Source organism: Lissotriton vulgaris, unplaced genomic scaffold, assembly GCF_964263255.1.
Source record: "Lissotriton vulgaris unplaced genomic scaffold, aLisVul1.2 SCAFFOLD_2797, whole genome shotgun sequence".
In the NCBI taxonomy this organism is placed as follows: Eukaryota; Metazoa; Chordata; class Amphibia; order Caudata; family Salamandridae; genus Lissotriton; species Lissotriton vulgaris.
Genome location: NW_028252829.1, coordinates 90519 through 116102, shown reverse-complemented (window position 1 = coordinate 116102; position 25584 = coordinate 90519). Strand labels below are relative to the sequence as shown.

At 45.3% G+C, this 25584-nt stretch overlaps 62 non-coding genes across 62 annotated transcripts; 46 read left to right on the top strand and 16 right to left on the bottom strand.

Annotated features, from left to right (window-relative positions):
• Nucleotides 1-3: 3 nt before the first annotated feature.
• Nucleotides 4-75, top strand: TRNAA-CGC (transfer RNA alanine (anticodon CGC)). The gene has a single exon. It is a non-coding gene; the product is annotated as a tRNA-Ala (tRNA).
• A 193-nt stretch (nucleotides 76-268) lies between these two features.
• On the bottom strand, nucleotides 269-341 carry TRNAM-CAU (transfer RNA methionine (anticodon CAU)). Its single transcript has one exon. It is a non-coding gene; the product is annotated as a tRNA-Met (tRNA).
• Nucleotides 342-478: 137 nt separating this feature from the next.
• Nucleotides 479-550, top strand: TRNAA-UGC (transfer RNA alanine (anticodon UGC)). The gene has a single exon. It is a non-coding gene; the product is annotated as a tRNA-Ala (tRNA).
• Nucleotides 551-980: 430 nt separating this feature from the next.
• TRNAY-GUA (transfer RNA tyrosine (anticodon GUA)) lies at nucleotides 981-1066 on the top strand. Its single transcript is given in 2 exon segments — nucleotides 981-1017; nucleotides 1031-1066. It is a non-coding gene; the product is annotated as a tRNA-Tyr (tRNA).
• Nucleotides 1067-1680: 614 nt separating this feature from the next.
• Nucleotides 1681-1752, top strand: TRNAA-CGC (transfer RNA alanine (anticodon CGC)). Its single transcript has one exon. It is a non-coding gene; the product is annotated as a tRNA-Ala (tRNA).
• Nucleotides 1753-1945: 193 nt separating this feature from the next.
• On the bottom strand, nucleotides 1946-2018 carry TRNAM-CAU (transfer RNA methionine (anticodon CAU)). Its single transcript has one exon. It is a non-coding gene; the product is annotated as a tRNA-Met (tRNA).
• Nucleotides 2019-2155: 137 nt separating this feature from the next.
• TRNAA-UGC (transfer RNA alanine (anticodon UGC)) lies at nucleotides 2156-2227 on the top strand. Its single transcript has one exon. It is a non-coding gene; the product is annotated as a tRNA-Ala (tRNA).
• A 430-nt stretch (nucleotides 2228-2657) lies between these two features.
• TRNAY-GUA (transfer RNA tyrosine (anticodon GUA)) lies at nucleotides 2658-2743 on the top strand. The gene is given in 2 exon segments: nucleotides 2658-2694; nucleotides 2708-2743. It is a non-coding gene; the product is annotated as a tRNA-Tyr (tRNA).
• Nucleotides 2744-3357: 614 nt separating this feature from the next.
• On the top strand, nucleotides 3358-3429 carry TRNAA-UGC (transfer RNA alanine (anticodon UGC)). Its single transcript has one exon. It is a non-coding gene; the product is annotated as a tRNA-Ala (tRNA).
• Nucleotides 3430-3622: 193 nt separating this feature from the next.
• On the bottom strand, nucleotides 3623-3695 carry TRNAM-CAU (transfer RNA methionine (anticodon CAU)). The gene has a single exon. It is a non-coding gene; the product is annotated as a tRNA-Met (tRNA).
• Nucleotides 3696-3832: 137 nt separating this feature from the next.
• TRNAA-UGC (transfer RNA alanine (anticodon UGC)) lies at nucleotides 3833-3904 on the top strand. Its single transcript has one exon. It is a non-coding gene; the product is annotated as a tRNA-Ala (tRNA).
• Nucleotides 3905-4334: 430 nt separating this feature from the next.
• On the top strand, nucleotides 4335-4420 carry TRNAY-GUA (transfer RNA tyrosine (anticodon GUA)). Its single transcript is given in 2 exon segments — nucleotides 4335-4371; nucleotides 4385-4420. It is a non-coding gene; the product is annotated as a tRNA-Tyr (tRNA).
• A 614-nt stretch (nucleotides 4421-5034) lies between these two features.
• Nucleotides 5035-5106, top strand: TRNAA-CGC (transfer RNA alanine (anticodon CGC)). Its single transcript has one exon. It is a non-coding gene; the product is annotated as a tRNA-Ala (tRNA).
• A 193-nt stretch (nucleotides 5107-5299) lies between these two features.
• Nucleotides 5300-5372, bottom strand: TRNAM-CAU (transfer RNA methionine (anticodon CAU)). The gene has a single exon. It is a non-coding gene; the product is annotated as a tRNA-Met (tRNA).
• Nucleotides 5373-5509: 137 nt separating this feature from the next.
• TRNAA-UGC (transfer RNA alanine (anticodon UGC)) lies at nucleotides 5510-5581 on the top strand. Its single transcript has one exon. It is a non-coding gene; the product is annotated as a tRNA-Ala (tRNA).
• Nucleotides 5582-6011: 430 nt separating this feature from the next.
• On the top strand, nucleotides 6012-6097 carry TRNAY-GUA (transfer RNA tyrosine (anticodon GUA)). Its single transcript is given in 2 exon segments — nucleotides 6012-6048; nucleotides 6062-6097. It is a non-coding gene; the product is annotated as a tRNA-Tyr (tRNA).
• A 614-nt stretch (nucleotides 6098-6711) lies between these two features.
• TRNAA-CGC (transfer RNA alanine (anticodon CGC)) lies at nucleotides 6712-6783 on the top strand. The gene has a single exon. It is a non-coding gene; the product is annotated as a tRNA-Ala (tRNA).
• A 193-nt stretch (nucleotides 6784-6976) lies between these two features.
• Nucleotides 6977-7049, bottom strand: TRNAM-CAU (transfer RNA methionine (anticodon CAU)). Its single transcript has one exon. It is a non-coding gene; the product is annotated as a tRNA-Met (tRNA).
• Nucleotides 7050-7186: 137 nt separating this feature from the next.
• Nucleotides 7187-7258, top strand: TRNAA-UGC (transfer RNA alanine (anticodon UGC)). The gene has a single exon. It is a non-coding gene; the product is annotated as a tRNA-Ala (tRNA).
• Nucleotides 7259-7688: 430 nt separating this feature from the next.
• Nucleotides 7689-7774, top strand: TRNAY-GUA (transfer RNA tyrosine (anticodon GUA)). Its single transcript is given in 2 exon segments — nucleotides 7689-7725; nucleotides 7739-7774. It is a non-coding gene; the product is annotated as a tRNA-Tyr (tRNA).
• Nucleotides 7775-8388: 614 nt separating this feature from the next.
• Nucleotides 8389-8460, top strand: TRNAA-CGC (transfer RNA alanine (anticodon CGC)). Its single transcript has one exon. It is a non-coding gene; the product is annotated as a tRNA-Ala (tRNA).
• A 193-nt stretch (nucleotides 8461-8653) lies between these two features.
• On the bottom strand, nucleotides 8654-8726 carry TRNAM-CAU (transfer RNA methionine (anticodon CAU)). Its single transcript has one exon. It is a non-coding gene; the product is annotated as a tRNA-Met (tRNA).
• A 137-nt stretch (nucleotides 8727-8863) lies between these two features.
• On the top strand, nucleotides 8864-8935 carry TRNAA-UGC (transfer RNA alanine (anticodon UGC)). The gene has a single exon. It is a non-coding gene; the product is annotated as a tRNA-Ala (tRNA).
• Nucleotides 8936-9365: 430 nt separating this feature from the next.
• Nucleotides 9366-9451, top strand: TRNAY-GUA (transfer RNA tyrosine (anticodon GUA)). The gene is given in 2 exon segments: nucleotides 9366-9402; nucleotides 9416-9451. It is a non-coding gene; the product is annotated as a tRNA-Tyr (tRNA).
• A 614-nt stretch (nucleotides 9452-10065) lies between these two features.
• On the top strand, nucleotides 10066-10137 carry TRNAA-CGC (transfer RNA alanine (anticodon CGC)). The gene has a single exon. It is a non-coding gene; the product is annotated as a tRNA-Ala (tRNA).
• A 193-nt stretch (nucleotides 10138-10330) lies between these two features.
• TRNAM-CAU (transfer RNA methionine (anticodon CAU)) lies at nucleotides 10331-10403 on the bottom strand. The gene has a single exon. It is a non-coding gene; the product is annotated as a tRNA-Met (tRNA).
• Nucleotides 10404-10540: 137 nt separating this feature from the next.
• TRNAA-UGC (transfer RNA alanine (anticodon UGC)) lies at nucleotides 10541-10612 on the top strand. The gene has a single exon. It is a non-coding gene; the product is annotated as a tRNA-Ala (tRNA).
• Nucleotides 10613-11042: 430 nt separating this feature from the next.
• Nucleotides 11043-11128, top strand: TRNAY-GUA (transfer RNA tyrosine (anticodon GUA)). Its single transcript is given in 2 exon segments — nucleotides 11043-11079; nucleotides 11093-11128. It is a non-coding gene; the product is annotated as a tRNA-Tyr (tRNA).
• Nucleotides 11129-11742: 614 nt separating this feature from the next.
• Nucleotides 11743-11814, top strand: TRNAA-CGC (transfer RNA alanine (anticodon CGC)). The gene has a single exon. It is a non-coding gene; the product is annotated as a tRNA-Ala (tRNA).
• Nucleotides 11815-12007: 193 nt separating this feature from the next.
• Nucleotides 12008-12080, bottom strand: TRNAM-CAU (transfer RNA methionine (anticodon CAU)). The gene has a single exon. It is a non-coding gene; the product is annotated as a tRNA-Met (tRNA).
• Nucleotides 12081-12217: 137 nt separating this feature from the next.
• On the top strand, nucleotides 12218-12289 carry TRNAA-UGC (transfer RNA alanine (anticodon UGC)). The gene has a single exon. It is a non-coding gene; the product is annotated as a tRNA-Ala (tRNA).
• A 430-nt stretch (nucleotides 12290-12719) lies between these two features.
• Nucleotides 12720-12805, top strand: TRNAY-GUA (transfer RNA tyrosine (anticodon GUA)). Its single transcript is given in 2 exon segments — nucleotides 12720-12756; nucleotides 12770-12805. It is a non-coding gene; the product is annotated as a tRNA-Tyr (tRNA).
• Nucleotides 12806-13419: 614 nt separating this feature from the next.
• TRNAA-CGC (transfer RNA alanine (anticodon CGC)) lies at nucleotides 13420-13491 on the top strand. Its single transcript has one exon. It is a non-coding gene; the product is annotated as a tRNA-Ala (tRNA).
• Nucleotides 13492-13684: 193 nt separating this feature from the next.
• Nucleotides 13685-13757, bottom strand: TRNAM-CAU (transfer RNA methionine (anticodon CAU)). Its single transcript has one exon. It is a non-coding gene; the product is annotated as a tRNA-Met (tRNA).
• A 137-nt stretch (nucleotides 13758-13894) lies between these two features.
• TRNAA-UGC (transfer RNA alanine (anticodon UGC)) lies at nucleotides 13895-13966 on the top strand. The gene has a single exon. It is a non-coding gene; the product is annotated as a tRNA-Ala (tRNA).
• Nucleotides 13967-14396: 430 nt separating this feature from the next.
• TRNAY-GUA (transfer RNA tyrosine (anticodon GUA)) lies at nucleotides 14397-14482 on the top strand. The gene is given in 2 exon segments: nucleotides 14397-14433; nucleotides 14447-14482. It is a non-coding gene; the product is annotated as a tRNA-Tyr (tRNA).
• Nucleotides 14483-15096: 614 nt separating this feature from the next.
• TRNAA-CGC (transfer RNA alanine (anticodon CGC)) lies at nucleotides 15097-15168 on the top strand. The gene has a single exon. It is a non-coding gene; the product is annotated as a tRNA-Ala (tRNA).
• Nucleotides 15169-15361: 193 nt separating this feature from the next.
• On the bottom strand, nucleotides 15362-15434 carry TRNAM-CAU (transfer RNA methionine (anticodon CAU)). Its single transcript has one exon. It is a non-coding gene; the product is annotated as a tRNA-Met (tRNA).
• Nucleotides 15435-15571: 137 nt separating this feature from the next.
• On the top strand, nucleotides 15572-15643 carry TRNAA-UGC (transfer RNA alanine (anticodon UGC)). Its single transcript has one exon. It is a non-coding gene; the product is annotated as a tRNA-Ala (tRNA).
• Nucleotides 15644-16073: 430 nt separating this feature from the next.
• On the top strand, nucleotides 16074-16159 carry TRNAY-GUA (transfer RNA tyrosine (anticodon GUA)). The gene is given in 2 exon segments: nucleotides 16074-16110; nucleotides 16124-16159. It is a non-coding gene; the product is annotated as a tRNA-Tyr (tRNA).
• Nucleotides 16160-16773: 614 nt separating this feature from the next.
• TRNAA-CGC (transfer RNA alanine (anticodon CGC)) lies at nucleotides 16774-16845 on the top strand. The gene has a single exon. It is a non-coding gene; the product is annotated as a tRNA-Ala (tRNA).
• A 193-nt stretch (nucleotides 16846-17038) lies between these two features.
• On the bottom strand, nucleotides 17039-17111 carry TRNAM-CAU (transfer RNA methionine (anticodon CAU)). Its single transcript has one exon. It is a non-coding gene; the product is annotated as a tRNA-Met (tRNA).
• Nucleotides 17112-17248: 137 nt separating this feature from the next.
• On the top strand, nucleotides 17249-17320 carry TRNAA-UGC (transfer RNA alanine (anticodon UGC)). Its single transcript has one exon. It is a non-coding gene; the product is annotated as a tRNA-Ala (tRNA).
• A 430-nt stretch (nucleotides 17321-17750) lies between these two features.
• TRNAY-GUA (transfer RNA tyrosine (anticodon GUA)) lies at nucleotides 17751-17836 on the top strand. Its single transcript is given in 2 exon segments — nucleotides 17751-17787; nucleotides 17801-17836. It is a non-coding gene; the product is annotated as a tRNA-Tyr (tRNA).
• A 614-nt stretch (nucleotides 17837-18450) lies between these two features.
• On the top strand, nucleotides 18451-18522 carry TRNAA-UGC (transfer RNA alanine (anticodon UGC)). The gene has a single exon. It is a non-coding gene; the product is annotated as a tRNA-Ala (tRNA).
• Nucleotides 18523-18715: 193 nt separating this feature from the next.
• On the bottom strand, nucleotides 18716-18788 carry TRNAM-CAU (transfer RNA methionine (anticodon CAU)). Its single transcript has one exon. It is a non-coding gene; the product is annotated as a tRNA-Met (tRNA).
• Nucleotides 18789-18925: 137 nt separating this feature from the next.
• On the top strand, nucleotides 18926-18997 carry TRNAA-UGC (transfer RNA alanine (anticodon UGC)). The gene has a single exon. It is a non-coding gene; the product is annotated as a tRNA-Ala (tRNA).
• Nucleotides 18998-19427: 430 nt separating this feature from the next.
• Nucleotides 19428-19513, top strand: TRNAY-GUA (transfer RNA tyrosine (anticodon GUA)). Its single transcript is given in 2 exon segments — nucleotides 19428-19464; nucleotides 19478-19513. It is a non-coding gene; the product is annotated as a tRNA-Tyr (tRNA).
• Nucleotides 19514-20127: 614 nt separating this feature from the next.
• TRNAA-CGC (transfer RNA alanine (anticodon CGC)) lies at nucleotides 20128-20199 on the top strand. The gene has a single exon. It is a non-coding gene; the product is annotated as a tRNA-Ala (tRNA).
• A 193-nt stretch (nucleotides 20200-20392) lies between these two features.
• TRNAM-CAU (transfer RNA methionine (anticodon CAU)) lies at nucleotides 20393-20465 on the bottom strand. The gene has a single exon. It is a non-coding gene; the product is annotated as a tRNA-Met (tRNA).
• Nucleotides 20466-20602: 137 nt separating this feature from the next.
• On the top strand, nucleotides 20603-20674 carry TRNAA-UGC (transfer RNA alanine (anticodon UGC)). The gene has a single exon. It is a non-coding gene; the product is annotated as a tRNA-Ala (tRNA).
• A 430-nt stretch (nucleotides 20675-21104) lies between these two features.
• On the top strand, nucleotides 21105-21190 carry TRNAY-GUA (transfer RNA tyrosine (anticodon GUA)). Its single transcript is given in 2 exon segments — nucleotides 21105-21141; nucleotides 21155-21190. It is a non-coding gene; the product is annotated as a tRNA-Tyr (tRNA).
• Nucleotides 21191-21804: 614 nt separating this feature from the next.
• TRNAA-CGC (transfer RNA alanine (anticodon CGC)) lies at nucleotides 21805-21876 on the top strand. The gene has a single exon. It is a non-coding gene; the product is annotated as a tRNA-Ala (tRNA).
• Nucleotides 21877-22069: 193 nt separating this feature from the next.
• On the bottom strand, nucleotides 22070-22142 carry TRNAM-CAU (transfer RNA methionine (anticodon CAU)). Its single transcript has one exon. It is a non-coding gene; the product is annotated as a tRNA-Met (tRNA).
• Nucleotides 22143-22279: 137 nt separating this feature from the next.
• TRNAA-UGC (transfer RNA alanine (anticodon UGC)) lies at nucleotides 22280-22351 on the top strand. The gene has a single exon. It is a non-coding gene; the product is annotated as a tRNA-Ala (tRNA).
• Nucleotides 22352-22781: 430 nt separating this feature from the next.
• TRNAY-GUA (transfer RNA tyrosine (anticodon GUA)) lies at nucleotides 22782-22867 on the top strand. Its single transcript is given in 2 exon segments — nucleotides 22782-22818; nucleotides 22832-22867. It is a non-coding gene; the product is annotated as a tRNA-Tyr (tRNA).
• Nucleotides 22868-23481: 614 nt separating this feature from the next.
• Nucleotides 23482-23553, top strand: TRNAA-CGC (transfer RNA alanine (anticodon CGC)). The gene has a single exon. It is a non-coding gene; the product is annotated as a tRNA-Ala (tRNA).
• Nucleotides 23554-23746: 193 nt separating this feature from the next.
• Nucleotides 23747-23819, bottom strand: TRNAM-CAU (transfer RNA methionine (anticodon CAU)). The gene has a single exon. It is a non-coding gene; the product is annotated as a tRNA-Met (tRNA).
• A 137-nt stretch (nucleotides 23820-23956) lies between these two features.
• On the top strand, nucleotides 23957-24028 carry TRNAA-UGC (transfer RNA alanine (anticodon UGC)). The gene has a single exon. It is a non-coding gene; the product is annotated as a tRNA-Ala (tRNA).
• Nucleotides 24029-24458: 430 nt separating this feature from the next.
• Nucleotides 24459-24544, top strand: TRNAY-GUA (transfer RNA tyrosine (anticodon GUA)). The gene is given in 2 exon segments: nucleotides 24459-24495; nucleotides 24509-24544. It is a non-coding gene; the product is annotated as a tRNA-Tyr (tRNA).
• Nucleotides 24545-25158: 614 nt separating this feature from the next.
• On the top strand, nucleotides 25159-25230 carry TRNAA-CGC (transfer RNA alanine (anticodon CGC)). Its single transcript has one exon. It is a non-coding gene; the product is annotated as a tRNA-Ala (tRNA).
• A 193-nt stretch (nucleotides 25231-25423) lies between these two features.
• On the bottom strand, nucleotides 25424-25496 carry TRNAM-CAU (transfer RNA methionine (anticodon CAU)). Its single transcript has one exon. It is a non-coding gene; the product is annotated as a tRNA-Met (tRNA).
• Between the last annotated feature and the right edge of the window lie 88 nt (nucleotides 25497-25584).

Sequence of the window (25584 nt, the reverse complement as noted above, 5' to 3'; positions counted from 1 at the left end):
CGAGGGGATGTAGCTCAGTGGTAGAGCGCATGCTTCGCATGTATGAGGCCCCGGGTTCAATCCCCGGCATCTCCAGGAGTCTCTGTTCTCTATCTTGGCTTTTTCCAGAAGGCTAGCCTGCCATCTTGTGGAAAGTAGAGGTTTCTCGGGCAGTTGGGGGTCAGAACCCCGCTTAAATTGTTTGCTTTGAAAAATGTGTTTGGAGTAGGCATAGTTTCCACTTTTCAAGAAAATCTGAGAATTTTGCTTGCCAAAAGGAGGAAATAAATGCCCTCTCTGAGGATCGAACTCAGGACCTTCAGATTATGAGACTGACACGCTGCCTACTGCGCTAAGAAGGCTGCACACAAGCATCTCTAAATAGGACTATAGACCATGAAGATATTCCAGGTACGAGGCTTAAGGATTTTCCTGGCTGAGACTTTATGCTGCAGTGTCAAATGGGTTGACTTGGCAGCCAGTAAAACTTGGCAGACATGGGGATGTAGCTCTGTGGTAGAGCGCATGCTTTGCATGTATGAGGCCCCGGGTTCAATCCCCGGCATCTCCAGACTTTTGCCATGCTTGTCTCGGATTTTGGCAGAAAACAAGGCTGGCTATCAGTATTAAGGAAGAGATATGTCATGCAACTGGGATACCAACCCCACTTAAACTGTGAGACGTTTGCCTTGAAAAAACCCATGAAATGGGGCTATCTCATTTTTGATGCTTATACAACAGAAGAATCTTACTTGTTTAAGCCATCAAAGTGATGATTAATCTTGGCAATCTTAATACATTTAGGATAGAAATCTGTGGCAGCCCTCTTGGTCATTGGTAAGGGTTCTTCCTCGAAAGCAGAGACTCTTACTTTTCTGGTAACTTTGAGGGGGAGTGGCAGGTAATATTGATGATGTGCATCTGTCTGCTCCTGGTCCCCACCCTCCACAACCTTTCTTGAGCGAGAGATAATTTTGGTGCTACGGAAGTTTGCCACTACTCCTTCGATAGCTCAGTTGGTAGAGCGGAGGACTGTAGCATAAATTCAGGCATCCTTAGGTCGCTGGTTCAAATCCGGCTCGAAGGATTTTGTGGTTTAATTTCCATGGCTTTTGCTTTGAATCAACAATACCTTCCATTGACTATGAAAAATTCCCAGAGCTTCGATAAATACCGGAAAAGAAGCGTACTCTATCTGCTTTCAAAGGGAATGGATGACATAGTCGTCGCTAGGGGAGGTGTGAAGAACAGTCAAGGAAACCTGCTGATCAGAACTAATACCAAAGCATTGCATTAATATATGTATGCCCTTGGCAGACTTCCAATTGCACTGCTCCAAAGGTAGCTGCTTGGCAGCCAATCACACTATGACTTGCCTTCAATTTGAATGTATACCGATGGGCAAGAGGGAATATCCAATGGAATCATCTCCCGAAAGGCTGAGCAAGCAGGAAAGTAGACCAATAGTTGTCACATTTTTGGGAATCCTGAGAAGTTTTGCATTCCAAACTGAGCAAATAAAAGCCCTGCCGGAGAATCGATCCCTGATTGCACTAAATATATGCTCCATGAAGACAGTTCACACGTGAGGTGTGAGCAATTCCAAGCCTGACACTTTACATTCTAGTCTCAAATCGAGACTTTGCAGTCCATGGGCTTCAGAGTCTCCTTGCATCCAGCAAAACGTTAGAGTGCAGTCGAGGGGATGTAGCTCAGTGGTAGAGCGCATGCTTCGCATGTATGAGGCCCCGGGTTCAATCCCCGGCATCTCCAGGAGTCTCTGTTCTCTATCTTGGCTTTTTCCAGAAGGCTAGCCTGCCATCTTGTGGAAAGTAGAGGTTTCTCCGGCAGTTGGGGGTCAGAACCCCGCTTAAATTGTTTGCTTTGAAAAATGTGTTTGGAGTAGGCATAGTTTCCACTTTTCAAGAAAATCTGAGAATTTTGCTTGCCAAAAGGAGGAAATAAATGCCCTCTCTGAGGATCGAACTCAGGACCTTCAGATTATGAGACTGACGCGCTGCCTACTGCGCTAAGAAGGCTGCACACAAGCATCTCTAAATAGGACTATAGACCATGAAGATATTCCAGGTACGAGGCTTAAGGATTTTCCTGGCTGAGACTTTATGCTGCAGTGTCAAATGGGTTGACTTGGCAGCCAGTAAAACTTGGCAGACATGGGGATGTAGCTCAGTGGTAGAGCGCATGCTTTGCATGTATGAGGCCCCGGGTTCAATCCCCGGCATCTCCAGACTTTTGCCATGCTTGTCTCGGATTTTGGCAGAAAACAAGGCTGGCTATCAGTATTAAGGAAGAGATATGTCATGCAACTGGGATACCAACCCCACTTAAACTGTGAGACGTTTGCCTTGAAAAAACCCATGAAATGGGGCTATCTCATTTTTGATGCTTATACAACAGAAGAATCTTACTTGTTTAAGCCATCAAAGTGATGATTAATCTTGGCAATCTTAATACATTTAGGATAGAAATCTGTGGCAGCCCTCTTGGTCATTGGTAAGGGTTCTTCCTCGAAAGCAGAGACTCTTACTTTTCTGGTAACTTTGAGGGGGAGTGGCAGGTAATATTGATGATGTGCATCTGTCTGCTCCTGGTCCCCACCCTCCACAACCTTTCTTGAGCGAGAGATAATTTTGGTGCTACGGAAGTTTGCCACTACTCCTTCGATAGCTCAGTTGGTAGAGCGGAGGACTGTAGCATAAATTCAGGCATCCTTAGGTCGCTGGTTCAAATCCGGCTCGAAGGATTTTGTGGTTTAATTTCCATGGCTTTTGCTTTGAATCAACAATACCTTCCATTGACTATGAAAAATTCCCAGAGCTTCGATAAATACCGGAAAAGAAGCGTACTCTATCTGCTTTCAAAGGGAATGGATGACATAGTCGTCGCTAGGGGAGGTGTGAAGAACAGTCAAGGAAACCTGCTGATCAGAACTAATACCAAAGCATTGCATTAATATATGTATGCCCTTGGCAGACTTCCAATTGCACTGCTCCAAAGGTAGCTGCTTGGCAGCCAATCACACTATGACTTGCCTTCAATTTGAATGTATACCGATGGGCAAGAGGGAATATCCAATGGAATCATCTCCCGAAAGGCTGAGCAAGCAGGAAAGTAGACCAATAGTTGTCACATTTTTGGGAATCCTGAGAAGTTTTGCATTCCAAACTGAGCAAATAAAAGCCCTGCCGGAGAATCGATCCCTGATTGCACTAAATATATGCTCCATGAAGACAGTTCACACGTGAGGTGTGAGCAATTCCAAGCCTGACACTTTACATTCTAGTCTCAAATCGAGACTTTGCAGTCCATGGGCTTCAGAGTCTCCTTGCATCCAGCAAAACGTTAGAGTGCAGTCGAGGGGATGTAGCTCAGTGGTAGAGCGCATGCTTTGCATGTATGAGGCCCCGGGTTCAATCCCCGGCATCTCCAGGAGTCTCTGTTCTCTATCTTGGCTTTTTCCAGAAGGCTAGCCTGCCATCTTGTGGAAAGTAGAGGTTTCTCCGGCAGTTGGGGGTCAGAACCCCGCTTAAATTGTTTGCTTTGAAAAATGTGTTTGGAGTAGGCATAGTTTCCACTTTTCAAGAAAATCTGAGAATTTTGCTTGCCAAAAGGAGGAAATAAATGCCCTCTCTGAGGATCGAACTCAGGACCTTCAGATTATGAGACTAACGCGCTGCCTACTGCGCTAAGAAGGCTGCACACAAGCATCTCTAAATAGGACTATAGACCATGAAGATATTCCAGGTACGAGGCTTAAGGATTTTCCTGGCTGAGACTTTATGCTGCAGTGTCAAATGGGTTGACTTGGCAGCCAGTAAAACTTGGCAGACATGGGGATGTAGCTCAGTGGTAGAGCGCATGCTTTGCATGTATGAGGCCCCGGGTTCAATCCCCGGCATCTCCAGACTTTTGCCATGCTTGTCTCGGATTTTGGCAGAAAACAAGGCTGGCTATCAGTATTAAGGAAGAGATATGTCATGCAACTGGGATACCAACCCCACTTAAACTGTGAGACGTTTGCCTTGAAAAAACCCATGAAATGGGGCTATCTCATTTTTGATGCTTATACAACAGAAGAATCTTACTTGTTTAAGCCATCAAAGTGATGATTAATCTTGGCAATCTTAATACATTTAGGATAGAAATCTGTGGCAGCCCTCTTGGTCATTGGTAAGGGTTCTTCCTCGAAAGCAGAGACTCTTACTTTTCTGGTAACTTTGAGGGGGAGTGGCAGGTAATATTGATGATGTGCATCTGTCTGCTCCTGGTCCCCACCCTCCACAACCTTTCTTGAGCGAGAGATAATTTTGGTGCTACGGAAGTTTGCCACTACTCCTTCGATAGCTCAGTTGGTAGAGCGGAGGACTGTAGCATAAATTCAGGCATCCTTAGGTCGCTGGTTCAAATCCGGCTCGAAGGATTTTGTGGTTTAATTTCCATGGCTTTTGCTTTGAATCAACAATACCTTCCATTGACTATGAAAAATTCCCAGAGCTTCGATAAATACCGGAAAAGAAGCGTACTCTATCTGCTTTCAAAGGGAATGGATGACATAGTCGTCGCTAGGGGAGGTGTGAAGAACAGTCAAGGAAACCTGCTGATCAGAACTAATACCAAAGCATTGCATTAATATATGTATGCCCTTGGCAGACTTCCAATTGCACTGCTCCAAAGGTAGCTGCTTGGCAGCCAATCACACTATGACTTGCCTTCAATTTGAATGTATACCGATGGGCAAGAGGGAATATCCAATGGAATCATCTCCCGAAAGGCTGAGCAAGCAGGAAAGTAGACCAATAGTTGTCACATTTTTGGGAATCCTGAGAAGTTTTGCATTCCAAACTGAGCAAATAAAAGCCCTGCCGGAGAATCGATCCCTGATTGCACTAAATATATGCTCCATGAAGACAGTTCACACGTGAGGTGTGAGCAATTCCAAGCCTGACACTTTACATTCTAGTCTCAAATCGAGACTTTGCAGTCCATGGGCTTCAGAGTCTCCTTGCATCCAGCAAAACGTTAGAGTGCAGTCGAGGGGATGTAGCTCAGTGGTAGAGCGCATGCTTCGCATGTATGAGGCACCGGGTTCAATCCCCGGCATCTCCAGGAGTCTCTGTTCTCTATCTTGGCTTTTTCCAGAAGGCTAGCCTGCCATCTTGTGGAAAGTAGAGGTTTCTCCGGCAGTTGGGGGTCAGAACCCCGCTTAAATTGTTTGCTTTGAAAAATGTGTTTGGAGTAGGCATAGTTTCCACTTTTCAAGAAAATCTGAGAATTTTGCTTGCCAAAAGGAGGAAATAAATGCCCTCTCTGAGGATCGAACTCAGGACCTTCAGATTATGAGACTGACGCGCTGCCTACTGCGCTAAGAAGGCTGCACACAAGCATCTCTAAATAGGACTATAGACCATGAAGATATTCCAGGTACGAGGCTTAAGGATTTTCCTGGCTGAGACTTTATGCTGCAGTGTCAAATGGGTTGACTTGGCAGCCAGTAAAACTTGGCAGACATGGGGATGTAGCTCAGTGGTAGAGCGCATGCTTTGCATGTATGAGGCCCCGGGTTCAATCCCCGGCATCTCCAGACTTTTGCCATGCTTGTCTCGGATTTTGGCAGAAAACAAGGCTGGCTATCAGTATTAAGGAAGAGATATGTCATGCAACTGGGATACCAACCCCACTTAAACTGTGAGACGTTTGCCTTGAAAAAACCCATGAAATGGGGCTATCTCATTTTTGATGCTTATACAACAGAAGAATCTTACTTGTTTAAGCCATCAAAGTGATGATTAATCTTGGCAATCTTAATACATTTAGGATAGAAATCTGTGGCAGCCCTCTTGGTCATTGGTAAGGGTTCTTCCTCGAAAGCAGAGACTCTTACTTTTCTGGTAACTTTGAGGGGGAGTGGCAGGTAATATTGATGATGTGCATCTGTCTGCTCCTGGTCCCCACCCTCCACAACCTTTCTTGAGCGAGAGATAATTTTGGTGCTACGGAAGTTTGCCACTACTCCTTCGATAGCTCAGTTGGTAGAGCGGAGGACTGTAGCATAAATTCAGGCATCCTTAGGTCGCTGGTTCAAATCCGGCTCGAAGGATTTTGTGGTTTAATTTCCATGGCTTTTGCTTTGAATCAACAATACCTTCCATTGACTATGAAAAATTCCCAGAGCTTCGATAAATACCGGAAAAGAAGCGTACTCTATCTGCTTTCAAAGGGAATGGATGACATAGTCGTCGCTAGGGGAGGTGTGAAGAACAGTCAAGGAAACCTGCTGATCAGAACTAATACCAAAGCATTGCATTAATATATGTATGCCCTTGGCAGACTTCCAATTGCACTGCTCCAAAGGTAGCTGCTTGGCAGCCAATCACACTATGACTTGCCTTCAATTTGAATGTATACCGATGGGCAAGAGGGAATATCCAATGGAATCATCTCCCGAAAGGCTGAGCAAGCAGGAAAGTAGACCAATAGTTGTCACATTTTTGGGAATCCTGAGAAGTTTTGCATTCCAAACTGAGCAAATAAAAGCCCTGCCGGAGAATCGATCCCTGATTGCACTAAATATATGCTCCATGAAGACAGTTCACACGTGAGGTGTGAGCAATTCCAAGCCTGACACTTTACATTCTAGTCTCAAATCGAGACTTTGCAGTCCATGGGCTTCAGAGTCTCCTTGCATCCAGCAAAACGTTAGAGTGCAGTCGAGGGGATGTAGCTCAGTGGTAGAGCGCATGCTTCGCATGTATGAGGCCCCGGGTTCAATCCCCGGCATCTCCAGGAGTCTCTGTTCTCTATCTTGGCTTTTTCCAGAAGGCTAGCCTGCCATCTTGTGGAAAGTAGAGGTTTCTCGGGCAGTTGGGGGTCAGAACCCCGCTTAAATTGTTTGCTTTGAAAAATGTGTTTGGAGTAGGCATAGTTTCCACTTTTCAAGAAAATCTGAGAATTTTGCTTGCCAAAAGGAGGAAATAAATGCCCTCTCTGAGGATCGAACTCAGGACCTTCAGATTATGAGACTGACGCGCTGCCTACTGCGCTAAGAAGGCTGCACACAAGCATCTCTAAATAGGACTATAGACCATGAAGATATTCCAGGTACGAGGCTTAAGGATTTTCCTGGCTGAGACTTTATGCTGCAGTGTCAAATGGGTTGACTTGGCAGCCAGTAAAACTTGGCAGACATGGGGATGTAGCTCAGTGGTAGAGCGCATGCTTTGCATGTATGAGGCCCCGGGTTCAATCCCCGGCATCTCCAGACTTTTGCCATGCTTGTCTCGGATTTTGGCAGAAAACAAGGCTGGCTATCAGTATTAAGGAAGAGATATGTCATGCAACTGGGATACCAACCCCACTTAAACTGTGAGACGTTTGCCTTGAAAAAACCCATGAAATGGGGCTATCTCATTTTTGATGCTTATACAACAGAAGAATCTTACTTGTTTAAGCCATCAAAGTGATGATTAATCTTGGCAATCTTAATACATTTAGGATAGAAATCTGTGGCAGCCCTCTTGGTCATTGGTAAGGGTTCTTCCTCGAAAGCAGAGACTCTTACTTTTCTGGTAACTTTGAGGGGGAGTGGCAGGTAATATTGATGATGTGCATCTGTCTGCTCCTGGTCCCCACCCTCCACAACCTTTCTTGAGCGAGAGATAATTTTGGTGCTACGGAAGTTTGCCACTACTCCTTCGATAGCTCAGTTGGTAGAGCGGAGGACTGTAGCATAAATTCAGGCATCCTTAGGTCGCTGGTTCAAATCCGGCTCGAAGGATTTTGTGGTTTAATTTCCATGGCTTTTGCTTTGAATCAACAATACCTTCCATTGACTATGAAAAATTCCCAGAGCTTCGATAAATACCGGAAAAGAAGCGTACTCTATCTGCTTTCAAAGGGAATGGATGACATAGTCGTCGCTAGGGGAGGTGTGAAGAACAGTCAAGGAAACCTGCTGATCAGAACTAATACCAAAGCATTGCATTAATATATGTATGCCCTTGGCAGACTTCCAATTGCACTGCTCCAAAGGTAGCTGCTTGGCAGCCAATCACACTATGACTTGCCTTCAATTTGAATGTATACCGATGGGCAAGAGGGAATATCCAATGGAATCATCTCCCGAAAGGCTGAGCAAGCAGGAAAGTAGACCAATAGTTGTCACATTTTTGGGAATCCTGAGAAGTTTTGCATTCCAAACTGAGCAAATAAAAGCCCTGCCGGAGAATCGATCCCTGATTGCACTAAATATATGCTCCATGAAGACAGTTCACACGTGAGGTGTGAGCAATTCCAAGCCTGACACTTTACATTCTAGTCTCAAATCGAGACTTTGCAGTCCATGGGCTTCAGAGTCTCCTTGCATCCAGCAAAACGTTAGAGTGCAGTCGAGGGGATGTAGCTCAGTGGTAGAGCGCATGCTTCGCATGTATGAGGCACCGGGTTCAATCCCCGGCATCTCCAGGAGTCTCTGTTCTCTATCTTGGCTTTTTCCAGAAGGCTAGCCTGCCATCTTGTGGAAAGTAGAGGTTTCTCCGGCAGTTGGGGGTCAGAACCCCGCTTAAATTGTTTGCTTTGAAAAATGTGTTTGGAGTAGGCATAGTTTCCACTTTTCAAGAAAATCTGAGAATTTTGCTTGCCAAAAGGAGGAAATAAATGCCCTCTCTGAGGATCGAACTCAGGACCTTCAGATTATGAGACTGACGCGCTGCCTACTGCGCTAAGAAGGCTGCACACAAGCATCTCTAAATAGGACTATAGACCATGAAGATATTCCAGGTACGAGGCTTAAGGATTTTCCTGGCTGAGACTTTATGCTGCAGTGTCAAATGGGTTGACTTGGCAGCCAGTAAAACTTGGCAGACATGGGGATGTAGCTCAGTGGTAGAGCGCATGCTTTGCATGTATGAGGCCCCGGGTTCAATCCCCGGCATCTCCAGACTTTTGCCATGCTTGTCTCGGATTTTGGCAGAAAACAAGGCTGGCTATCAGTATTAAGGAAGAGATATGTCATGCAACTGGGATACCAACCCCACTTAAACTGTGAGACGTTTGCCTTGAAAAAACCCATGAAATGGGGCTATCTCATTTTTGATGCTTATACAACAGAAGAATCTTACTTGTTTAAGCCATCAAAGTGATGATTAATCTTGGCAATCTTAATACATTTAGGATAGAAATCTGTGGCAGCCCTCTTGGTCATTGGTAAGGGTTCTTCCTCGAAAGCAGAGACTCTTACTTTTCTGGTAACTTTGAGGGGGAGTGGCAGGTAATATTGATGATGTGCATCTGTCTGCTCCTGGTCCCCACCCTCCACAACCTTTCTTGAGCGAGAGATAATTTTGGTGCTACGGAAGTTTGCCACTACTCCTTCGATAGCTCAGTTGGTAGAGCGGAGGACTGTAGCATAAATTCAGGCATCCTTAGGTCGCTGGTTCAAATCCGGCTCGAAGGATTTTGTGGTTTAATTTCCATGGCTTTTGCTTTGAATCAACAATACCTTCCATTGACTATGAAAAATTCCCAGAGCTTCGATAAATACCGGAAAAGAAGCGTACTCTATCTGCTTTCAAAGGGAATGGATGACATAGTCGTCGCTAGGGGAGGTGTGAAGAACAGTCAAGGAAACCTGCTGATCAGAACTAATACCAAAGCATTGCATTAATATATGTATGCCCTTGGCAGACTTCCAATTGCACTGCTCCAAAGGTAGCTGCTTGGCAGCCAATCACACTATGACTTGCCTTCAATTTGAATGTATACCGATGGGCAAGAGGGAATATCCAATGGAATCATCTCCCGAAAGGCTGAGCAAGCAGGAAAGTAGACCAATAGTTGTCACATTTTTGGGAATCCTGAGAAGTTTTGCATTCCAAACTGAGCAAATAAAAGCCCTGCCGGAGAATCGATCCCTGATTGCACTAAATATATGCTCCATGAAGACAGTTCACACGTGAGGTGTGAGCAATTCCAAGCCTGACACTTTACATTCTAGTCTCAAATCGAGACTTTGCAGTCCATGGGCTTCAGAGTCTCCTTGCATCCAGCAAAACGTTAGAGTGCAGTCGAGGGGATGTAGCTCAGTGGTAGAGCGCATGCTTCGCATGTATGAGGCACCGGGTTCAATCCCCGGCATCTCCAGGAGTCTCTGTTCTCTATCTTGGCTTTTTCCAGAAGGCTAGCCTGCCATCTTGTGGAAAGTAGAGGTTTCTCCGGCAGTTGGGGGTCAGAACCCCGCTTAAATTGTTTGCTTTGAAAAATGTGTTTGGAGTAGGCATAGTTTCCACTTTTCAAGAAAATCTGAGAATTTTGCTTGCCAAAAGGAGGAAATAAATGCCCTCTCTGAGGATCGAACTCAGGACCTTCAGATTATGAGACTGACGCGCTGCCTACTGCGCTAAGAAGGCTGCACACAAGCATCTCTAAATAGGACTATAGACCATGAAGATATTCCAGGTACGAGGCTTAAGGATTTTCCTGGCTGAGACTTTATGCTGCAGTGTCAAATGGGTTGACTTGGCAGCCAGTAAAACTTGGCAGACATGGGGATGTAGCTCAGTGGTAGAGCGCATGCTTTGCATGTATGAGGCCCCGGGTTCAATCCCCGGCATCTCCAGACTTTTGCCATGCTTGTCTCGGATTTTGGCAGAAAACAAGGCTGGCTATCAGTATTAAGGAAGAGATATGTCATGCAACTGGGATACCAACCCCACTTAAACTGTGAGACGTTTGCCTTGAAAAAACCCATGAAATGGGGCTATCTCATTTTTGATGCTTATACAACAGAAGAATCTTACTTGTTTAAGCCATCAAAGTGATGATTAATCTTGGCAATCTTAATACATTTAGGATAGAAATCTGTGGCAGCCCTCTTGGTCATTGGTAAGGGTTCTTCCTCGAAAGCAGAGACTCTTACTTTTCTGGTAACTTTGAGGGGGAGTGGCAGGTAATATTGATGATGTGCATCTGTCTGCTCCTGGTCCCCACCCTCCACAACCTTTCTTGAGCGAGAGATAATTTTGGTGCTACGGAAGTTTGCCACTACTCCTTCGATAGCTCAGTTGGTAGAGCGGAGGACTGTAGCATAAATTCAGGCATCCTTAGGTCGCTGGTTCAAATCCGGCTCGAAGGATTTTGTGGTTTAATTTCCATGGCTTTTGCTTTGAATCAACAATACCTTCCATTGACTATGAAAAATTCCCAGAGCTTCGATAAATACCGGAAAAGAAGCGTACTCTATCTGCTTTCAAAGGGAATGGATGACATAGTCGTCGCTAGGGGAGGTGTGAAGAACAGTCAAGGAAACCTGCTGATCAGAACTAATACCAAAGCATTGCATTAATATATGTATGCCCTTGGCAGACTTCCAATTGCACTGCTCCAAAGGTAGCTGCTTGGCAGCCAATCACACTATGACTTGCCTTCAATTTGAATGTATACCGATGGGCAAGAGGGAATATCCAATGGAATCATCTCCCGAAAGGCTGAGCAAGCAGGAAAGTAGACCAATAGTTGTCACATTTTTGGGAATCCTGAGAAGTTTTGCATTCCAAACTGAGCAAATAAAAGCCCTGCCGGAGAATCGATCCCTGATTGCACTAAATATATGCTCCATGAAGACAGTTCACACGTGAGGTGTGAGCAATTCCAAGCCTGACACTTTACATTCTAGTCTCAAATCGAGACTTTGCAGTCCATGGGCTTCAGAGTCTCCTTGCATCCAGCAAAACGTTAGAGTGCAGTCGAGGGGATGTAGCTCAGTGGTAGAGCGCATGCTTCGCATGTATGAGGCCCCGGGTTCAATCCCCGGCATCTCCAGGAGTCTCTGTTCTCTATCTTGGCTTTTTCCAGAAGGCTAGCCTGCCATCTTGTGGAAAGTAGAGGTTTCTCGGGCAGTTGGGGGTCAGAACCCCGCTTAAATTGTTTGCTTTGAAAAATGTGTTTGGAGTAGGCATAGTTTCCACTTTTCAAGAAAATCTGAGAATTTTGCTTGCCAAAAGGAGGAAATAAATGCCCTCTCTGAGGATCGAACTCAGGACCTTCAGATTATGAGACTGACGCGCTGCCTACTGCGCTAAGAAGGCTGCACACAAGCATCTCTAAATAGGACTATAGACCATGAAGATATTCCAGGTACGAGGCTTAAGGATTTTCCTGGCTGAGACTTTATGCTGCAGTGTCAAATGGGTTGACTTGGCAGCCAGTAAAACTTGGCAGACATGGGGATGTAGCTCAGTGGTAGAGCGCATGCTTTGCATGTATGAGGCCCCGGGTTCAATCCCCGGCATCTCCAGACTTTTGCCATGCTTGTCTCGGATTTTGGCAGAAAACAAGGCTGGCTATCAGTATTAAGGAAGAGATATGTCATGCAACTGGGATACCAACCCCACTTAAACTGTGAGACGTTTGCCTTGAAAAAACCCATGAAATGGGGCTATCTCATTTTTGATGCTTATACAACAGAAGAATCTTACTTGTTTAAGCCATCAAAGTGATGATTAATCTTGGCAATCTTAATACATTTAGGATAGAAATCTGTGGCAGCCCTCTTGGTCATTGGTAAGGGTTCTTCCTCGAAAGCAGAGACTCTTACTTTTCTGGTAACTTTGAGGGGGAGTGGCAGGTAATATTGATGATGTGCATCTGTCTGCTCCTGGTCCCCACCCTCCACAACCTTTCTTGAGCGAGAGATAATTTTGGTGCTACGGAAGTTTGCCACTACTCCTTCGATAGCTCAGTTGGTAGAGCGGAGGACTGTAGCATAAATTCAGGCATCCTTAGGTCGCTGGTTCAAATCCGGCTCGAAGGATTTTGTGGTTTAATTTCCATGGCTTTTGCTTTGAATCAACAATACCTTCCATTGACTATGAAAAATTCCCAGAGCTTCGATAAATACCGGAAAAGAAGCGTACTCTATCTGCTTTCAAAGGGAATGGATGACATAGTCGTCGCTAGGGGAGGTGTGAAGAACAGTCAAGGAAACCTGCTGATCAGAACTAATACCAAAGCATTGCATTAATATATGTATGCCCTTGGCAGACTTCCAATTGCACTGCTCCAAAGGTAGCTGCTTGGCAGCCAATCACACTATGACTTGCCTTCAATTTGAATGTATACCGATGGGCAAGAGGGAATATCCAATGGAATCATCTCCCGAAAGGCTGAGCAAGCAGGAAAGTAGACCAATAGTTGTCACATTTTTGGGAATCCTGAGAAGTTTTGCATTCCAAACTGAGCAAATAAAAGCCCTGCCGGAGAATCGATCCCTGATTGCACTAAATATATGCTCCATGAAGACAGTTCACACGTGAGGTGTGAGCAATTCCAAGCCTGACACTTTACATTCTAGTCTCAAATCGAGACTTTGCAGTCCATGGGCTTCAGAGTCTCCTTGCATCCAGCAAAACGTTAGAGTGCAGTCGAGGGGATGTAGCTCAGTGGTAGAGCGCATGCTTCGCATGTATGAGGCCCCGGGTTCAATCCCCGGCATCTCCAGGAGTCTCTGTTCTCTATCTTGGCTTTTTCCAGAAGGCTAGCCTGCCATCTTGTGGAAAGTAGAGGTTTCTCGGGCAGTTGGGGGTCAGAACCCCGCTTAAATTGTTTGCTTTGAAAAATGTGTTTGGAGTAGGCATAGTTTCCACTTTTCAAGAAAATCTGAGAATTTTGCTTGCCAAAAGGAGGAAATAAATGCCCTCTCTGAGGATCGAACTCAGGACCTTCAGATTATGAGACTGACACGCTGCCTACTGCGCTAAGAAGGCTGCACACAAGCATCTCTAAATAGGACTATAGACCATGAAGATATTCCAGGTACGAGGCTTAAGGATTTTCCTGGCTGAGACTTTATGCTGCAGTGTCAAATGGGTTGACTTGGCAGCCAGTAAAACTTGGCAGACATGGGGATGTAGCTCTGTGGTAGAGCGCATGCTTTGCATGTATGAGGCCCCGGGTTCAATCCCCGGCATCTCCAGACTTTTGCCATGCTTGTCTCGGATTTTGGCAGAAAACAAGGCTGGCTATCAGTATTAAGGAAGAGATATGTCATGCAACTGGGATACCAACCCCACTTAAACTGTGAGACGTTTGCCTTGAAAAAACCCATGAAATGGGGCTATCTCATTTTTGATGCTTATACAACAGAAGAATCTTACTTGTTTAAGCCATCAAAGTGATGATTAATCTTGGCAATCTTAATACATTTAGGATAGAAATCTGTGGCAGCCCTCTTGGTCATTGGTAAGGGTTCTTCCTCGAAAGCAGAGACTCTTACTTTTCTGGTAACTTTGAGGGGGAGTGGCAGGTAATATTGATGATGTGCATCTGTCTGCTCCTGGTCCCCACCCTCCACAACCTTTCTTGAGCGAGAGATAATTTTGGTGCTACGGAAGTTTGCCACTACTCCTTCGATAGCTCAGTTGGTAGAGCGGAGGACTGTAGCATAAATTCAGGCATCCTTAGGTCGCTGGTTCAAATCCGGCTCGAAGGATTTTGTGGTTTAATTTCCATGGCTTTTGCTTTGAATCAACAATACCTTCCATTGACTATGAAAAATTCCCAGAGCTTCGATAAATACCGGAAAAGAAGCGTACTCTATCTGCTTTCAAAGGGAATGGATGACATAGTCGTCGCTAGGGGAGGTGTGAAGAACAGTCAAGGAAACCTGCTGATCAGAACTAATACCAAAGCATTGCATTAATATATGTATGCCCTTGGCAGACTTCCAATTGCACTGCTCCAAAGGTAGCTGCTTGGCAGCCAATCACACTATGACTTGCCTTCAATTTGAATGTATACCGATGGGCAAGAGGGAATATCCAATGGAATCATCTCCCGAAAGGCTGAGCAAGCAGGAAAGTAGACCAATAGTTGTCACATTTTTGGGAATCCTGAGAAGTTTTGCATTCCAAACTGAGCAAATAAAAGCCCTGCCGGAGAATCGATCCCTGATTGCACTAAATATATGCTCCATGAAGACAGTTCACACGTGAGGTGTGAGCAATTCCAAGCCTGACACTTTACATTCTAGTCTCAAATCGAGACTTTGCAGTCCATGGGCTTCAGAGTCTCCTTGCATCCAGCAAAACGTTAGAGTGCAGTCGAGGGGATGTAGCTCAGTGGTAGAGCGCATGCTTCGCATGTATGAGGCCCCGGGTTCAATCCCCGGCATCTCCAGGAGTCTCTGTTCTCTATCTTGGCTTTTTCCAGAAGGCTAGCCTGCCATCTTGTGGAAAGTAGAGGTTTCTCCGGCAGTTGGGGGTCAGAACCCCGCTTAAATTGTTTGCTTTGAAAAATGTGTTTGGAGTAGGCATAGTTTCCACTTTTCAAGAAAATCTGAGAATTTTGCTTGCCAAAAGGAGGAAATAAATGCCCTCTCTGAGGATCGAACTCAGGACCTTCAGATTATGAGACTGACGCGCTGCCTACTGCGCTAAGAAGGCTGCACACAAGCATCTCTAAATAGGACTATAGACCATGAAGATATTCCAGGTACGAGGCTTAAGGATTTTCCTGGCTGAGACTTTATGCTGCAGTGTCAAATGGGTTGACTTGGCAGCCAGTAAAACTTGGCAGACATGGGGATGTAGCTCAGTGGTAGAGCGCATGCTTTGCATGTATGAGGCCCCGGGTTCAATCCCCGGCATCTCCAGACTTTTGCCATGCTTGTCTCGGATTTTGGCAGAAAACAAGGCTGGCTATCAGTATTAAGGAAGAGATATGTCATGCAACTGGGATACCAACCCCACTTAAACTGTGAGACGTTTGCCTTGAAAAAACCCATGAAATGGGGCTATCTCATTTTTGATGCTTATACAACAGAAGAATCTTACTTGTTTAAGCCATCAAAGTGATGATTCATCTTGGCAATCTTAATACATTTAGGATAGAAATCTGTGGCAGCCCTCTTGGTCATTGGTAAGGGTTCTTCCTCGAAAGCAGAGACTCTTACTTTTCTGGTAACTTTGAGGGGGAGTGGCAGGTAATATTGATGATGTGCATCTGTCTGCTCCTGGTCCCCACCCTCCACAACCTTTCTTGAGCGAGAGATAATTTTGGTGCTACGGAAGTTTGCCACTACTCCTTCGATAGCTCAGTTGGTAGAGCGGAGGACTGTAGCATAAATTCAGGCATCCTTAGGTCGCTGGTTCAAATCCGGCTCGAAGGATTTTGTGGTTTAATTTCCATGGCTTTTGCTTTGAATCAACAATACCTTCCATTGACTATGAAAAATTCCCAGAGCTTCGATAAATACCGGAAAAGAAGCGTACTCTATCTGCTTTCAAAGGGAATGGATGACATAGTCGTCGCTAGGGGAGGTGTGAAGAACAGTCAAGGAAACCTGCTGATCAGAACTAATACCAAAGCATTGCATTAATATATGTATGCCCTTGGCAGACTTCCAATTGCACTGCTCCAAAGGTAGCTGCTTGGCAGCCAATCACACTATGACTTGCCTTCAATTTGAATGTATACCGATGGGCAAGAGGGAATATCCAATGGAATCATCTCCCGAAAGGCTGAGCAAGCAGGAAAGTAGACCAATAGTTGTCACATTTTTGGGAATCCTGAGAAGTTTTGCATTCCAAACTGAGCAAATAAAAGCCCTGCCGGAGAATCGATCCCTGATTGCACTAAAGATATGCTCCATGAAGACAGTTCACACGTGAGGTGTGAGCAATTCCAAGCCTGACACTTTACATTCTAGTCTCAAATCGAGACTTTGCAGTCCATGGGCTTCAGAGTCTCCTTGCATCCAGCAAAACGTTAGAGTGCAGTCGAGGGGATGTAGCTCAGTGGTAGAGCGCATGCTTCGCATGTATGAGGCCCCGGGTTCAATCCCCGGCATCTCCAGGAGTCTCTGTTCTCTATCTTGGCTTTTTCCAGAAGGCTAGCCTGCCATCTTGTGGAAAGTAGAGGTTTCTCGGGCAGTTGGGGGTCAGAACCCCGCTTAAATTGTTTGCTTTGAAAAATGTGTTTGGAGTAGGCATAGTTTCCACTTTTCAAGAAAATCTGAGAATTTTGCTTGCCAAAAGGAGGAAAGAAATGCCCTCTCTGAGGATCGAACTCAGGACCTTCAGATTATGAGACTGACACGCTGCCTACTGCGCTAAGAAGGCTGCACACAAGCATCTCTAAATAGGACTATAGACCATGAAGATATTCCAGGTACGAGGCTTAAGGATTTTCCTGGCTGAGACTTTATGCTGCAGTGTCAAATGGGTTGACTTGGCAGCCAGTAAAACTTGGCAGACATGGGGATGTAGCTCTGTGGTAGAGCGCATGCTTTGCATGTATGAGGCCCCGGGTTCAATCCCCGGCATCTCCAGACTTTTGCCATGCTTGTCTCGGATTTTGGCAGAAAACAAGGCTGGCTATCAGTATTAAGGAAGAGATATGTCATGCAACTGGGATACCAACCCCACTTAAACTGTGAGACGTTTGCCTTGAAAAAACCCATGAAATGGGGCTATCTCATTTTTGATGCTTATACAACAGAAGAATCTTACTTGTTTAAGCCATCAAAGTGATGATTAATCTTGGCAATCTTAATACATTTAGGATAGAAATCTGTGGCAGCCCTCTTGGTCATTGGTAAGGGTTCTTCCTCGAAAGCAGAGACTCTTACTTTTCTGGTAACTTTGAGGGGGAGTGGCAGGTAATATTGATGATGTGCATCTGTCTGCTCCTGGTCCCCACCCTCCACAACCTTTCTTGAGCGAGAGATAATTTTGGTGCTACGGAAGTTTGCCACTACTCCTTCGATAGCTCAGTTGGTAGAGCGGAGGACTGTAGCATAAATTCAGGCATCCTTAGGTCGCTGGTTCAAATCCGGCTCGAAGGATTTTGTGGTTTAATTTCCATGGCTTTTGCTTTGAATCAACAATACCTTCCATTGACTATGAAAAATTCCCAGAGCTTCGATAAATACCGGAAAAGAAGCGTACTCTATCTGCTTTCAAAGGGAATGGATGACATAGTCGTCGCTAGGGGAGGTGTGAAGAACAGTCAAGGAAACCTGCTGATCAGAACTAATACCAAAGCATTGCATTAATATATGTATGCCCTTGGCAGACTTCCAATTGCACTGCTCCAAAGGTAGCTGCTTGGCAGCCAATCACACTATGACTTGCCTTCAATTTGAATGTATACCGATGGGCAAGAGGGAATATCCAATGGAATCATCTCCCGAAAGGCTGAGCAAGCAGGAAAGTAGACCAATAGTTGTCACATTTTTGGGAATCCTGAGAAGTTTTGCATTCCAAACTGAGCAAATAAAAGCCCTGCCGGAGAATCGATCCCTGATTGCACTAAATATATGCTCCATGAAGACAGTTCACACGTGAGGTGTGAGCAATTCCAAGCCTGACACTTTACATTCTAGTCTCAAATCGAGACTTTGCAGTCCATGGGCTTCAGAGTCTCCTTGCATCCAGCAAAACGTTAGAGTGCAGTCGAGGGGATGTAGCTCAGTGGTAGAGCGCATGCTTTGCATGTATGAGGCCCCGGGTTCAATCCCCGGCATCTCCAGGAGTCTCTGTTCTCTATCTTGGCTTTTTCCAGAAGGCTAGCCTGCCATCTTGTGGAAAGTAGAGGTTTCTCCGGCAGTTGGGGGTCAGAACCCCGCTTAAATTGTTTGCTTTGAAAAATGTGTTTGGAGTAGGCATAGTTTCCACTTTTCAAGAAAATCTGAGAATTTTGCTTGCCAAAAGGAGGAAATAAATGCCCTCTCTGAGGATCGAACTCAGGACCTTCAGATTATGAGACTGACGCGCTGCCTACTGCGCTAAGAAGGCTGCACACAAGCATCTCTAAATAGGACTATAGACCATGAAGATATTCCAGGTACGAGGCTTAAGGATTTTCCTGGCTGAGACTTTATGCTGCAGTGTCAAATGGGTTGACTTGGCAGCCAGTAAAACTTGGCAGACATGGGGATGTAGCTCAGTGGTAGAGCGCATGCTTTGCATGTATGAGGCCCCGGGTTCAATCCCCGGCATCTCCAGACTTTTGCCATGCTTGTCTCGGATTTTGGCAGAAAACAAGGCTGGCTATCAGTATTAAGGAAGAGATATGTCATGCAACTGGGATACCAACCCCACTTAAACTGTGAGACGTTTGCCTTGAAAAAACCCATGAAATGGGGCTATCTCATTTTTGATGCTTATACAACAGAAGAATCTTACTTGTTTAAGCCATCAAAGTGATGATTAATCTTGGCAATCTTAATACATTTAGGATAGAAATCTGTGGCAGCCCTCTTGGTCATTGGTAAGGGTTCTTCCTCGAAAGCAGAGACTCTTACTTTTCTGGTAACTTTGAGGGGGAGTGGCAGGTAATATTGATGATGTGCATCTGTCTGCTCCTGGTCCCCACCCTCCACAACCTTTCTTGAGCGAGAGATAATTTTGGTGCTACGGAAGTTTGCCACTACTCCTTCGATAGCTCAGTTGGTAGAGCGGAGGACTGTAGCATAAATTCAGGCATCCTTAGGTCGCTGGTTCAAATCCGGCTCGAAGGATTTTGTGGTTTAATTTCCATGGCTTTTGCTTTGAATCAACAATACCTTCCATTGACTATGAAAAATTCCCAGAGCTTCGATAAATACCGGAAAAGAAGCGTACTCTATCTGCTTTCAAAGGGAATGGATGACATAGTCGTCGCTAGGGGAGGTGTGAAGAACAGTCAAGGAAACCTGCTGATCAGAACTAATACCAAAGCATTGCATTAATATATGTATGCCCTTGGCAGACTTCCAATTGCACTGCTCCAAAGGTAGCTGCTTGGCAGCCAATCACACTATGACTTGCCTTCAATTTGAATGTATACCGATGGGCAAGAGGGAATATCCAATGGAATCATCTCCCGAAAGGCTGAGCAAGCAGGAAAGTAGACCAATAGTTGTCACATTTTTGGGAATCCTGAGAAGTTTTGCATTCCAAACTGAGCAAATAAAAGCCCTGCCGGAGAATCGATCCCTGATTGCACTAAATATATGCTCCATGAAGACAGTTCACACGTGAGGTGTGAGCAATTCCAAGCCTGACACTTTACATTCTAGTCTCAAATCGAGACTTTGCAGTCCATGGGCTTCAGAGTCTCCTTGCATCCAGCAAAACGTTAGAGTGCAGTCGAGGGGATGTAGCTCAGTGGTAGAGCGCATGCTTCGCATGTATGAGGCCCCGGGTTCAATCCCCGGCATCTCCAGGAGTCTCTGTTCTCTATCTTGGCTTTTTCCAGAAGGCTAGCCTGCCATCTTGTGGAAAGTAGAGGTTTCTCGGGCAGTTGGGGGTCAGAACCCCGCTTAAATTGTTTGCTTTGAAAAATGTGTTTGGAGTAGGCATAGTTTCCACTTTTCAAGAAAATCTGAGAATTTTGCTTGCCAAAAGGAGGAAATAAATGCCCTCTCTGAGGATCGAACTCAGGACCTTCAGATTATGAGACTGACGCGCTGCCTACTGCGCTAAGAAGGCTGCACACAAGCATCTCTAAATAGGACTATAGACCATGAAGATATTCCAGGTACGAGGCTTAAGGATTTTCCTGGCTGAGACTTTATGCTGCAGTGTCAAATGGGTTGACTTGGCAGCCAGTAAAACTTGGCAGACATGGGGATGTAGCTCAGTGGTAGAGCGCATGCTTTGCATGTATGAGGCCCCGGGTTCAATCCCCGGCATCTCCAGACTTTTGCCATGCTTGTCTCGGATTTTGGCAGAAAACAAGGCTGGCTATCAGTATTAAGGAAGAGATATGTCATGCAACTGGGATACCAACCCCACTTAAACTGTGAGACGTTTGCCTTGAAAAAACCCATGAAATGGGGCTATCTCATTTTTGATGCTTATACAACAGAAGAATCTTACTTGTTTAAGCCATCAAAGTGATGATTAATCTTGGCAATCTTAATACATTTAGGATAGAAATCTGTGGCAGCCCTCTTGGTCATTGGTAAGGGTTCTTCCTCGAAAGCAGAGACTCTTACTTTTCTGGTAACTTTGAGGGGGAGTGGCAGGTAATATTGATGATGTGCATCTGTCTGCTCCTGGTCCCCACCCTCCACAACCTTTCTTGAGCGAGAGATAATTTTGGTGCTACGGAAGTTTGCCACTACTCCTTCGATAGCTCAGTTGGTAGAGCGGAGGACTGTAGCATAAATTCAGGCATCCTTAGGTCGCTGGTTCAAATCCGGCTCGAAGGATTTTGTGGTTTAATTTCCATGGCTTTTGCTTTGAATCAACAATACCTTCCATTGACTATGAAAAATTCCCAGAGCTTCGATAAATACCGGAAAAGAAGCGTACTCTATCTGCTTTCAAAGGGAATGGATGACATAGTCGTCGCTAGGGGAGGTGTGAAGAACAGTCAAGGAAACCTGCTGATCAGAACTAATACCAAAGCATTGCATTAATATATGTATGCCCTTGGCAGACTTCCAATTGCACTGCTCCAAAGGTAGCTGCTTGGCAGCCAATCACACTATGACTTGCCTTCAATTTGAATGTATACCGATGGGCAAGAGGGAATATCCAATGGAATCATCTCCCGAAAGGCTGAGCAAGCAGGAAAGTAGACCAATAGTTGTCACATTTTTGGGAATCCTGAGAAGTTTTGCATTCCAAACTGAGCAAATAAAAGCCCTGCCGGAGAATCGATCCCTGATTGCACTAAATATATGCTCCATGAAGACAGTTCACACGTGAGGTGTGAGCAATTCCAAGCCTGACACTTTACATTCTAGTCTCAAATCGAGACTTTGCAGTCCATGGGCTTCAGAGTCTCCTTGCATCCAGCAAAACGTTAGAGTGCAGTCGAGGGGATGTAGCTCAGTGGTAGAGCGCATGCTTCGCATGTATGAGGCCCCGGGTTCAATCCCCGGCATCTCCAGGAGTCTCTGTTCTCTATCTTGGCTTTTTCCAGAAGGCTAGCCTGCCATCTTGTGGAAAGTAGAGGTTTCTCCGGCAGTTGGGGGTCAGAACCCCGCTTAAATTGTTTGCTTTGAAAAATGTGTTTGGAGTAGGCATAGTTTCCACTTTTCAAGAAAATCTGAGAATTTTGCTTGCCAAAAGGAGGAAATAAATGCCCTCTCTGAGGATCGAACTCAGGACCTTCAGATTATGAGACTGACGCGCTGCCTACTGCGCTAAGAAGGCTGCACACAAGCATCTCTAAATAGGACTATAGACCATGAAGATATTCCAGGTACGAGGCTTAAGGATTTTCCTGGCTGAGACTTTATGCTGCAGTGTCAAATGGGTTGACTTGGCAGCCAGTAAAACTTGGCAGACATGGGGATGTAGCTCAGTGGTAGAGCGCATGCTTTGCATGTATGAGGCCCCGGGTTCAATCCCCGGCATCTCCAGACTTTTGCCATGCTTGTCTCGGATTTTGGCAGAAAACAAGGCTGGCTATCAGTATTAAGGAAGAGATATGTCATGCAACTGGGATACCAACCCCACTTAAACTGTGAGACGTTTGCCTTGAAAAAACCCATGAAATGGGGCTATCTCATTTTTGATGCTTATACAACAGAAGAATCTTACTTGTTTAAGCCATCAAAGTGATGATTAATCTTGGCAATCTTAATACATTTAGGATAGAAATCTGTGGCAGCCCTCTTGGTCATTGGTAAGGGTTCTTCCTCGAAAGCAGAGACTCTTACTTTTCTGGTAACTTTGAGGGGGAGTGGCAGGTAATATTGATGATGTGCATCTGTCTGCTCCTGGTCCCCACCCTCCACAACCTTTCTTGAGCGAGAGATAATTTTGGTGCTACGGAAGTTTGCCACTACTCCTTCGATAGCTCAGTTGGTAGAGCGGAGGACTGTAGCATAAATTCAGGCATCCTTAGGTCGCTGGTTCAAATCCGGCTCGAAGGATTTTGTGGTTTAATTTCCATGGCTTTTGCTTTGAATCAACAATACCTTCCATTGACTATGAAAAATTCCCAGAGCTTCGATAAATACCGGAAAAGAAGCGTACTCTATCTGCTTTCAAAGGGAATGGATGACATAGTCGTCGCTAGGGGAGGTGTGAAGAACAGTCAAGGAAACCTGCTGATCAGAACTAATACCAAAGCATTGCATTAATATATGTATGCCCTTGGCAGACTTCCAATTGCACTGCTCCAAAGGTAGCTGCTTGGCAGCCAATCACACTATGACTTGCCTTCAATTTGAATGTATACCGATGGGCAAGAGGGAATATCCAATGGAATCATCTCCCGAAAGGCTGAGCAAGCAGGAAAGTAGACCAATAGTTGTCACATTTTTGGGAATCCTGAGAAGTTTTGCATTCCAAACTGAGCAAATAAAAGCCCTGCCGGAGAATCGATCCCTGATTGCACTAAATATATGCTCCATGAAGACAGTTCACACGTGAGGTGTGAGCAATTCCAAGCCTGACACTTTACATTCTAGTCTCAAATCGAGACTTTGCAGTCCATGGGCTTCAGAGTCTCCTTGCATCCAGCAAAACGTTAGAGTGCAGTCGAGGGGATGTAGCTCAGTGGTAGAGCGCATGCTTCGCATGTATGAGGCCCCGGGTTCAATCCCCGGCATCTCCAGGAGTCTCTGTTCTCTATCTTGGCTTTTTCCAGAAGGCTAGCCTGCCATCTTGTGGAAAGTAGAGGTTTCTCCGGCAGTTGGGGGTCAGAACCCCGCTTAAATTGTTTGCTTTGAAAAATGTGTTTGGAGTAGGCATAGTTTCCACTTTTCAAGAAAATCTGAGAATTTTGCTTGCCAAAAGGAGGAAATAAATGCCCTCTCTGAGGATCGAACTCAGGACCTTCAGATTATGAGACTGACGCGCTGCCTACTGCGCTAAGAAGGCTGCACACAAGCATCTCTAAATAGGACTATAGACCATGAAGATATTCCAGGTACGAGGCTTAAGGATTTTCCTGGCTGAGACTTTATGCTGCAGTGTCAAATGGGTTGACTTGGCAGCCAGTAAAACTTGGCAGACATGGGGATGTAGCTCTGTGGTAGAGCGCATGCTTTGCATGTATGAGGCCCCGGGTTCAATCCCCGGCATCTCCAGACTTTTGCCATGCTTGTCTCGGATTTTGGCAGAAAACAAGGCTGGCTATCAGTATTAAGGAAGAGATATGTCATGCAACTGGGATACCAACCCCACTTAAACTGTGAGACGTTTGCCTTGAAAAAACCCATGAAATGGGGCTATCTCATTTTTGATGCTTATACAACAGAAGAATCTTACTTGTTTAAGCCATCAAAGTGATGATTAATCTTGGCAATCTTAATACATTTAGGATAGAAATCTGTGGCAGCCCTCTTGGTCATTGGTAAGGGTTCTTCCTCGAAAGCAGAGACTCTTACTTTTCTGGTAACTTTGAGGGGGAGTGGCAGGTAATATTGATGATGTGCATCTGTCTGCTCCTGGTCCCCACCCTCCACAACCTTTCTTGAGAGAGAGATAATTTTGGTGCTACGGAAGTTTGCCACTACTCCTTCGATAGCTCAGTTGGTAGAGCGGAGGACTGTAGCATAAATTCAGGCATCCTTAGGTCGCTGGTTCAAATCCGGCTCGAAGGATTTTGTGGTTTAATTTCCATGGCTTTTGCTTTGAATCAACAATACCTTCCATTGACTATGAAAAATTCCCAGAGCTTCGATAAATACCGGAAAAGAAGCGTACTCTATCTGCTTTCAAAGGGAATGGATGACATAGTCGTCGCTAGGGGAGGTGTGAAGAACAGTCAAGGAAACCTGCTGATCAGAACTAATACCAAAGCATTGCATTAATATATGTATGCCCTTGGCAGACTTCCAATTGCACTGCTCCAAAGGTAGCTGCTTGGCAGCCAATCACACTATGACTTGCCTTCAATTTGAATGTATACCGATGGGCAAGAGGGAATATCCAATGGAATCATCTCCCGAAAGGCTGAGCAAGCAGGAAAGTAGACCAATAGTTGTCACATTTTTGGGAATCCTGAGAAGTTTTGCATTCCAAACTGAGCAAATAAAAGCCCTGCCGGAGAATCGATCCCTGATTGCACTAAATATATGCTCCATGAAGACAGTTCACACGTGAGGTGTGAGCAATTCCAAGCCTGACACTTTACATTCTAGTCTCAAATCGAGACTTTGCAGTCCATGGGCTTCAGAGTCTCCTTGCATCCAGCAAAACGTTAGAGTGCAGTCGAGGGGATGTAGCTCAGTGGTAGAGCGCATGCTTCGCATGTATGAGGCACCGGGTTCAATCCCCGGCATCTCCAGGAGTCTCTGTTCTCTATCTTGGCTTTTTCCAGAAGGCTAGCCTGCCATCTTGTGGAAAGTAGAGGTTTCTCCGGCAGTTGGGGGTCAGAACCCCGCTTAAATTGTTTGCTTTGAAAAATGTGTTTGGAGTAGGCATAGTTTCCACTTTTCAAGAAAATCTGAGAATTTTGCTTGCCAAAAGGAGGAAATAAATGCCCTCTCTGAGGATCGAACTCAGGACCTTCAGATTATGAGACTAACGCGCTGCCTACTGCGCTAAGAAGGCTGCACACAAGCATCTCTAAATAGGACTATAGACCATGAAGATATTCCAGGTACGAGGCTTAAGGATTTTCCTGGCTGAGACTTTATGC